Genomic DNA, 10,268 nt, shown 5'->3' on the forward strand with positions numbered 1-10,268 from the left:
AAAAGACACAAATATATAGCACAATTTGGTTTGCCCTAAACTGGTCAAGTCAGGGTACTAATTTGCAAAGGTGTAACTTACACCTACAAACTAGTTTTCTGATTATATTGACTTTTAAGGGTGTATAGTTTTAATTTCAATGGAGTTACAGTGAATCATATTTTAAAGTATCTAAAGTGATTATGGTTTTGCATGTTAGGGAAAACCAAGCAAAGAACAGAAGCAACTATTAATAGTAGAATGAAATAATGAAGCAATATTCTGATCTTAATGTCCTCCACAGTGTCAAGTTGACTCTTATTTTCAGAAAAGACTTTGAGAAATAAAAGGTGTTGAGGGAAAATATTCAGCACATAAACAGCACCTGAGTGTCTGTTTTGTGTCCTGAGTTTTTTAAATAAACACCATTAAAATTTCCTCATTTATTGTTTTCACTTTGAACATGTCAACATACTTTTATTTACCTTGCTTTTAAATATTATCAGATTGGAAATTTTTTTCTAAATTGACTAAGCATTTGTATTTCTTCTTTTTGTCAATTGCTCAAGTATGCCCTTTGTGTGTGTGTGTGTGTGTGTGTGTTTTAATTGTGATATTTGTTATTTTCTTACTGATTTATAAGATTTCTATATATTAAGTCTACTAACCTCTGGCATTTACTCTGCAAATAATTTCCCCTGGTTTATTGTCTTTCAGTTTTTTACATGGAGTTTAAGTACAGAAAAAAAATTTATAGTCATACTTATCAGCCTTTTCATTTATATTTTTGTCTTTGATGTCATTTGAAAAGTTTTTCTCTCCTAAGACCATATAGCCACTTATAGTTTATACCAGTATAATTATAATTTTAATTTTTGCATTTCAATCTTTAGGCCATCTGGGACTCATTTTGGTGTCTGTATGTTATAGTAATTTAACTTTATATTTTCTCTCTTTGGTTAGCTGGTAGTCTTTTTTTTTTTTTTTTAAGATCTTATTTATTTATTTGACAGAGACACAGCGAGAGAGGGAACACAAGCAGGGGGAGCGGGAGAGGGAGAAGCAGGCTTCCCGCCGAGCAGGGAGCCCGATGCGGGGCTTGATCCCAGGACCCTGGGATCACGACCCGAGCGGAAGGCAGACGCTTAACGACTGAGCCACCCAGGCGCCCTGGTTAGCTGGTAGTCTTAACCAGAAGTTGAGTAATCCATTTTTCCTTTGGTTTGAATGCCAGCTCATCATGTATTAATATTTTATATATTTTATTTATTTATTTTTAAGATTTTATTTATTTATTGAGAGGCGAGAGAGAGAGTGCATGCACAAGCACGGGGGAGGAGCAGAGAGAAAGAAGCAGACTCCCCGCCGAGCAGGGAGCCCAATGACACAGTAAGGCTCCATCCCAGGACCCTGAGATCATGAACTGAGCCAAAGGCAGATGCTTAACTGACTGAGCCACCCAGGTGCCACAATATTTGATATCTTTTAAAAACTGTTTATGTAACACTATTAATGTCCCTGTATAAAATAAAAATTTAGCATTCTTTGATTTCCTCTTTCTCCCTACTCAGTTGACTTACTTCCCTTATTTTTATTATACTCTAATAATCATTTATTTATGCTCTTACTCTTGACATTTACATTAAGTTTACTAAATATTTTTTGACTTCGTTTTTTTTATTAATCTCTAGGCCAGCTGGTTTGTATTTTCAATTAAAAATATCAGAAAGGATAAATGATTTCTTGCCTTTCTTTATCCTTATATCCCCAAGAATAATCTTGCTATTGATTTCATACCTTAGAAACAGTAGGAATGAGCCCAGAATTTGGGCATTTACTGTCATAGGGATGAAGACAATGATAACTGGAACGTTTTCCTTTCCTAAGAAACTGGTTTTGTTTATTTATCTACATGAGGCTTGTGGGATTTTTCTTTTCCTTTGAAACTCAAAATGTTGACCCAGTTAAGTCATTTCATTAATTTTGCCATATACTTTATAAACTTTTAAAATCTAAAAATCTAAATTCTAAATCTACCTGTGGTTCAGGTCAAAGTTCTATAGATTTTTATGTTAGCTTTTTGTCTATTTGCTATATTTTCTTCTGGAATTCAACCTATGTATTTGGTGTATATTATAACATATTATATAAAACTTTTTCTGGACTACTTTTCATATCTTTTTTCTTTCATCTTATTAATCTCTGCATAACTGAGTTATAGAGTAACTTTTCTTCTAATTTTTTGACAATTTTTTTCTGTTGTTTGCAGCTTATTGTTACTTCTGGGCTCCCAGCAACTTAAAGATTTATTTCCAGTTCCTATTGCAGTGCTTGGCCCAAGAGAGATAATGAAGAAAAGTGTATTGAATTATATTGCAATAAAATTGCTCAAATATAAGATGTTAAAAATTATTAGACATAATTTTCAGTGACAGCAGTAAGTATATCTTGGTGTAAAATAACAAGATATAAACTAGATTAGCTTTCTTTTCAGAAATTATGATATCATGTACAAGAATTTTAGCCTAGAACCTCTAATACTATTCAGTAATGTTAAAATCAAGCCCAAGCCAACCCCAGCCCCCAGGCACACAATTGTAGTAGGAGTAAAAAGATATGTATCAAAGTATTGAAATAATGACTAATATTTGCTGAGGCTTCCTGGTGGGAAGGACCAAGCCAAGGGCTCTACACACGTAATGTCATTTAATCTTCTCTACAGTGTTGATAGGCCTTGTATTTACTGATGAAGGAACTGAAATTTAGAAGGTCATTGCAAAAGGACATACAGCTACTAAGTAGCTGAGCTGGGATTTGAACCAAGATTTGTTAATCCCAAAATCTATGATCTAACGATTAAGCTAGTCTGGACAGCTTTTTCCTTTTTCCAGCCTTCCCAATGCTGAGGTTCAGTAACACTGTACTATTTCTTGGCTCTATATACATAATGCTTTTTTTTTTTTTTTTTAACTTTTCAAAACTCTGATTTGGTTGCATAGAATCTGAATCTTTAAGATTATAGGCCACGGGGGGTGCCTGGGTGGCTCAGTCGGTTGGGCATTTGACTCTTGATTTCAGCTCAGGTCATGGTCTCGGGTTGTGGTATTGGGTCCCAAGTTAGGCTCTGCGCTCCGCACAAACTGCTTTAGATCCTTTCTCCCTCTCCCGCTGCCCCTCCCCCCACTTGCTCTGCTTGTGCTCTCTCTCTCTCTAAATAAAATCTTAAAAAAACCCAAAAGACTATAGGCCACAAAAGTGAGAGATTTAACCTAGATCTAAAACTAGTAAAGCCAAAGTCATAATCCTATCTTCATTTTATTTGCTTTTATTCACATAATTAAAGGCCCATTGTTTGAAATGGCTACGAAGAAGCAGAAGTGGGACATGGCTCCTACCCACAAGAGAGTTACAGTTTGGTTTTACAGGACAATATAGAAAGAGACATCACTTCATACCACTCTTTTTAAAACAATTGGTTTGGGGGCACCTGGGTGGCTCAATCGGTTGAGCTTCCGACTCTTGGTTTCAGCTCAGGTCATGATCTCAGGATCGTGGGATCACAACTGCTTTAAGGAATGGCCGTGATAACAGAGATTATGAAAAGGATGAAAAAGAAAGCAGTATGGTGTATTAATTTAATTCCATTCTTGTGTGGTTGGTTTATCTTTAATTTATTCCAAGAGACCAATTGGGCAATTATGGTGGTCCTAAACATTCCTCTTGAAAATAAGTTAATAGTCATCCTAGGAATCTCCTATATTGTCTTACACTTCATTGTGAAGTGTATTCATTTTTTCCAAAATGTTTCTGGGCAAATCTAAACCCCGTCATCTGCGGTAACCTCATTCATAACCGAGAATAATGAATCTGTCTTCTCCATGACATGGTGCACCTAGGCTGCTGCTTTGCCTGTTCTCCGGACTGAACATGCCCAGGTTTTTCATCTGTTCTCATAGGGTTTCATTTCCAAACCTTTTATTAACTTGGTTGCCCTCCTCTGAACTCCTTCCAGTTAGCTAGAAAGCAAAGTCTATCCAATAATATCATGTCATCATGGAGACCATGGAGGTCACATCCTGGCTAGGAGGTAACTGGGTACCCCCACAGGCATGAAATTTTTTCTTCATGCCTAAGGTAGTTGTGAATGTGCTGGGTCTCCTGCCCAGGCATACCCTGAGCATGCAACAAGTGGGGTGTGGTCAGCAGGCAGGTACCCACGTATTCAGGGGAAGAGTTGTTGCTTATTCGAGCAGCACTAATCAGTTCAATTTCTCTTTGTGGCTACTTTCAACTGCACCCTTCTTCCTAATTCAAAACACCAAAGCTGGGTGATAACTAACAATTATTGAGTGCTTATGATGTGCTAGGCATTGTGCCAAATGCTCAACATTTGCGAACTCATTTAATCTCTACAATAACACTTTACATGAGGCTATTATCTTCATTTTACAGATGCGGAAACAGAGAGTTAGACTGAGCCCAGGTCACATGGTTAGGAAGTGATGCGGCAGAAATTTGAACTCCTGGATTGGACTATAAAGCTCATGCCTTTAACTATAACCTTTAATTGTTTGAACACTCAAGAGGAACAGGCTAGAAAACATCGGACAAAGAAATTGGGAAAGGCATGTGCCTTTTTAAAAGGCAGAGTTACAATTTGTGTAGCCTGGAAAAATGATTTCATGGTAAAAAAAATAGGAGAAATAATTTATGCAAATTTCCCTTCCTGGAGATTAAAAATGAATATTCTATACTGAAGGCTCTAAGAAATCCTCATGTGTCGGGGTGCCTCAGTGTCTCAGTCGGTTAAGCGTCTGCCTTCGGCTCAGGTAATGATCCCAGGGTCCTGGGATGGAGCCCCGCATCAGGCTCCTTGCTCAGCCTGCTTCTCCCTCCCCCTCTGTTGCTCCTCTGCTTGTGCTCTCTCGCTCAGTCTCTTGCTTGTGCTCTCTCGCTCACTCTCTTGCTTGTGCTCTCTCTCTCACTCTCTTGCTTGTGCTCTCTCGCTCACAAAGAAATCTTGATGTGAAGAAACCTATTTAACCCACATTCCCTAAGTCTATTTTAACAGAGAACACCTCCACTTCACTAAGTGTGCAAAAATATACAGTAGACTTAACTACTTGTTAAGGTGATACACTAAGCTATACATAGTATACCTCCCAACATCGTAATAATCTTGCAAGAAATACATTATTACTTCAATTTTTCAGGAAAGGAACTGACTCCCCGAGAGGTTTACCTCTCCAAAGGCTGTTTGTGGGTAAATTACTGACGAGAGGTCTTATTCCAATTTTGTATGATTTTCATGTCCTTATGTTGCTTCTGCACTTAAAATATTTATTTTCCCCCACCTATGCCCTAAATTAAAATTCAGTTTTGAAAGTTATTATTGCCTCATCTTCTTTTTAGATGACTTGGTCATGTGAAGGCAGCATAATGAAGAGGGAAGAGCACCAGCTCTGTTCTAGAAAACTTAGGCTGGGTCAGATTATCACCTTTGCTACCTACAGTTTGACTTTCCCATGAAAGTTGCTTAATCTCTCTGAGACTTTTTTTTCCTTCCAGTTTTATTGAGATATATTCAACATATATAAAATTGTATAAGTTCTAGATGTACAACATAATTATTTGATATTTCTATATATTGCAAAATGATCACCACAGTAAGTTTAATTACCATCCGTCACTTCACATGGTTACAACATTGTTTTTCTGTGATGAGAACTTTTAAGATTTTAAGATCTGCTCCCTTAGCAACTTCCAAAAATATGATACAGTGTTGTTAACTTGAGTCACCATGCTTGTACATTACATCTGCAGGCCTTATTTATTTTGTAACTGATTCTTTCATAACCTTCCCCAGTCCTACCTCTCACCTCTGGCAACCGCTAATCTGATCTGTTTCTATGAGTTTGGTTTCTTTAGATTCCACACATAAGTGAGATCATATGGTTTTGTCTTTGTCTGACTTATCTCACTTAGCATAATGTCCTCAAGATCCATCCATTTATTGCAAATGGCAGGATTTCCTTCTTTTTTATGGTCTGAGCTTATTTTCTTTTCTGTGAAGTAGACATTCATTATGTGAATGGCTTATTAACTGTTTTCTGTTCTCCCATAGTATGTTAACTCCATATTTCATTCTAACAAAGCAAACAGAACAAGTGGCTTTATTTGGAACTCAAAAGTTAGAACCTTAGGTCAAACTATAGTTTCCAAGTTTTACAAAATTTTGGAGGTGTCCAAGAAATACTAATGTACTTTTCCATATTCTTATTTTATTAAAGTATCTTATTTAGAATTGTCTTTTTTTAAAAAAAAAAGATTTGTTGTTTGAATTTTAGATGCAAGAAAACTAATCTATTTTACGTATACACTTCAATACTTTTTTTTACATTTCTTTAACTGATGTATAGTTGACACACAATGATTACATAAGTTTCATGTATACAACATAGTGATTCAACAACTCTGTACATTATGCTATGCTCACCACAAGTAATCATATGTGGGTAATGTAATCATAGTATCATAGAATGATACTATAATACCATTGACTATATTTCTTATGCTATGAAATCCCCATGACTTATTCATTCCATAACTGGAAGCCTGTACCCACCCCTTTTTAGGATTTATTTATTTATGAGAGAGAGAGAGAGAGCAGGTGAGCGTGGGGTGGGGAGGGGCAGAGGGAAAGGGAGAGAGAGAATCTCAATCAGACTCCATGCTCAGCGCAGAGCCCAAGGCGGGACTCAATCTCAAGACCCTGAGATCATGACCTGAGCCAAAACCAAGAGTCAGACATTTAAATGACTGAGCCACATAGGTGTCCCTGTACCTCCAATTTTCGACAAATGTGTACAATTGCGTATTCACCATTACAATCAGGTTATAGAACATTATCACCTCAAAAATATTCCTTTTTGCATTCATTACTCTTCCCCCACCCCAGCTCCTGCAAACCACTGATCTGCTTTTGTCGCTATAATTTTGCCTTTTCTAGGATGTTATATAAATGGAATCATACAGTAAATAATCTTTGTGTCTGATTTCTTAAATTTAGAAGTCTCAATTTAGAACTTAGGCTTTTAAATTCTCCTATGGCTCATGCTTTTGGTGTTATACTTAAGACATTTTTTACTAACTCAAGATGACAATGATTTTTCTCCCAGGAGTTTTATAGTATTAGTTAGTACTTACTTACTGATTTGAGATACATTTAAAAAAATATTTAAAAAATATTTTATTTATTTATTTATTTAGAGTCAGGGAAGGGGCAGAAGGAGAGGGAGAGAGCAAATCTCAAGCAGACTCCCCACTGAGTGCGGAGCCCGACTTGGGGCTTGGTCCCATGACCCTGCCCATAAAGAACGTCCAACTTTTGATTTCAGCTCACAGCATGATCATGATAGATGTTCAGATGATTTATTTCTTTTTTCCCATTTTTTTGAGTGAGCTTTAATAGTTCATGTCTTTCAAAAAATTTTCAAATAAATTTAAAATCAGAGTATCTATTAAAGACATTGAATTTGTAGTTAAAAGAAGATCTCCCCATGAAGAGAACTTTATGTCCAGCTTCAAGAATTAATTCTACTTAACATTTAAGGAAGAAATAATACTAATTCTAAATTGTGAATTTATTGGAAGAAGATGTTCATAATATTCCCAATTATCTATTTAATGTCAGTAGGATCTGTAGTAATATGTCTGTCTAGCTAGATCAGAGACTGGAAAACGTTTTTCTCTAAGATGTCAGATAATAACTGTTTTAGGGTTCTTCCTTCTCATTGCCACCCTCCACCTCTTCTTGAATATCTTTTAAAAATGTAAAAAGTATTTGTAGCTTGCAGACTATACAAAATCAGGTTACAGACTAGACTTGGTCCATTGGCCATAGTTTACCAACACCTAGGCAAGAGTTTTATCAATTTTATTAATAATTTCAAAGAATCATGTTTTGTTTTTATTGATTTTCTCTATTGTTTTATTGTTTTTTTGTATCACTGATATTTGCTCTGGTCCTTTTTTTTTTTTTTCATTTGTTTACTTGGTGCCTTATTTACTCTTGTTTTTCTAGTTTCTTAATGTAGACACTTAGATCATCTGTTTGCAATCTTTGTTCTTTTCTAATATAAGTAGCTAATGCTTTAGATAACTTTTAAGCACTGTTAGTTGCATCCCACAACTTTTGATATGTTGTGGTTTTTGTTCTTATTTAACCTCAAGATATTTTCCTATTTCATTCATGAGTTCTTCTTTGACCCGTGGTTTGTTTGAAGTATACTGATTGACTTCCAAATATTTGTAGATTTTCCATAGAGCTATCTATTATTGCTTTCAAATATAGTATCATTGTGGTCAAAGAACAAACTTTTCATGATTTTAATTGATTTAAAGTTATGAGACTTATTTTCTGATTCAGAATATGTCCTTTCTTGGTAAATATTCCATGTGCACTTGAAAAGAATATGTATCCTACTCTTGTTAGGTAGAGTGTTTTATAAATGTTAATTAGGTCAAAATTTTGGTAGTTATTCACATCTTTTATATTTTTATTGTTTTCTGTATACTTGTTCTCTCAACTACTGAAAGAGAGCTGTTGAACTCTCCAACTATAATTGTGGATTTTTAAAATTTCTCCCCTCAGTTATATCAGTTTTGTTTCATATGTATTATATTGTTTCAGTATTTAGTATCTTGAAGCTGTCTTATTAAGTGCATATACATTTAGTATTATTAAGTCCTCTAGATAGATTTACCCCTCATTGTGAAATTACCTTCTTCATCCCTGGTACTATTCCTTGCTCTAAAATCTACTTTTTAGTATATTAATATGGCCGCTCTAGCTAGCTAGCTAGATTTCTTTCTTTCTTTCTTTTTTGAAACTGTTTATTTTCTGTAAACCTTCTTTCCATTTTTTTTTTTTTAAGATTTATTTATTTATTTATTTATTTATTTGAGAGAGAGAGAATGAGAGACAGAGAGCACGAGAGGGAAGAGGGTCAGAGGGAGAAGCAGACTCCCTGCCGAGCAGGGAGCCCGATGCAGGACTCGATCCCGGGACTCCAGGATCATAACCTGAGCCGAAGGCAGTCGCTTAACCGACTGAGCCACCCAGGCGTCCTGTCTTCTTTCCATTTTGTTTGCCTTTGTGAAAGAGCAACTTAAGACCACTCCGTGGTTGTTCCTAAGCATTCAGTGGCCTGAGCAGTGGGAGCTGCAGGCCAGTCTTTAGTGGCAGGCTGAGTGCTCCAGTCTTCAGTAGGGAACTGCTGAATAGGCACCGAGGGCACCTGCGTGCCTTCAGACCAGTCTGCGACTTCAGGTGGAGTAGCAGTGAACTCAGGAGCTGGAGCTGTCCATTCGTCTTGAAACTCCTCCTTGGTCATAGCCTTTCAGCATTGGCCTGCTCTTACTTTGTAATCTCTTCAGGATCTCTGTAGAAGTAGAGATCAGCCATGACCTCCCATGGGTGTTCATGGGAAATGGGGCCACACATGCACAGAACTTCCTGGGCCAGCATCCACCACATCAGACCTACTGAATGAGCTCCCTTGTTGTTGCAAGGGATAACGATGTCCACATAGTGCACAGGAGAGTCTGTGTCACCCAGAGCAACGGTAGGCAGTTTAACATAAGATGCCTCTGTGAGAGGCTGGTGGTCCACCCTGGGACCAGTAATCACCAGAAGTCTTGGCTCCCAGAAGGCTGCCTGGATCTGGGTTAGTGAAGGTTCCAGGAGTGAAGCAACCAGCAATAGGAGTGGCTCCAGGAGCCGCAAACTTCAGCACACCTCGCTGGCCAGTATTCCTGGAGGATATGACGCTGACATCAGCTGGGTTTTCAGTGGCAATACTGGCACAAACTGTCAGCGGAAGGTTCTCCCGGGTTCTCTTCAGATTTATGATGTAGATACCATCACTTGGCAGTCAAGGTTGGTACCACATAAGTAGGTTCCTGCTGCAAAGAATTTGAGGACATCCTCCTCCCTCATTTCTAGGACATCAAGGGCTCCGGACATTGTGGAAGTTTCTCTTTGAGTTACGACAGGGATGAAGAACAATGTTGTATGGACCTCTCTCTGGGTAGCACGGAAAGTCCAGTTTTGGTTTGATTAGTGTTTTTATAGTGTATCTTTTCCCATCCATTAACTTTAATATTATCTATTTCTTAATATTTTTGTGCCTTGTAGATGGCATATAATTGAGTCTTGCTTTTTTATCTTACCTGCAATCACTGCCTTTTAAGTTTGTCTAGATCGTGATATTTAATGTAATTAGCAA

General features: G+C 37.0%; 1 pseudogene; it reads right to left on the reverse strand.

Annotated features, from left to right (window-relative positions):
* Positions 1-9,149: 9,149 nt before the first annotated feature.
* On the reverse strand, positions 9,150-10,006 carry LOC110583426 (annotated as a pseudogene).
* Positions 10,007-10,268: the final 262 nt, after the last annotated feature.

Source organism: Neomonachus schauinslandi, chromosome 8, assembly GCF_002201575.2.
Source record: "Neomonachus schauinslandi chromosome 8, ASM220157v2, whole genome shotgun sequence".
Classification (NCBI taxonomy): Eukaryota; Metazoa; Chordata; class Mammalia; order Carnivora; family Phocidae; genus Neomonachus; species Neomonachus schauinslandi.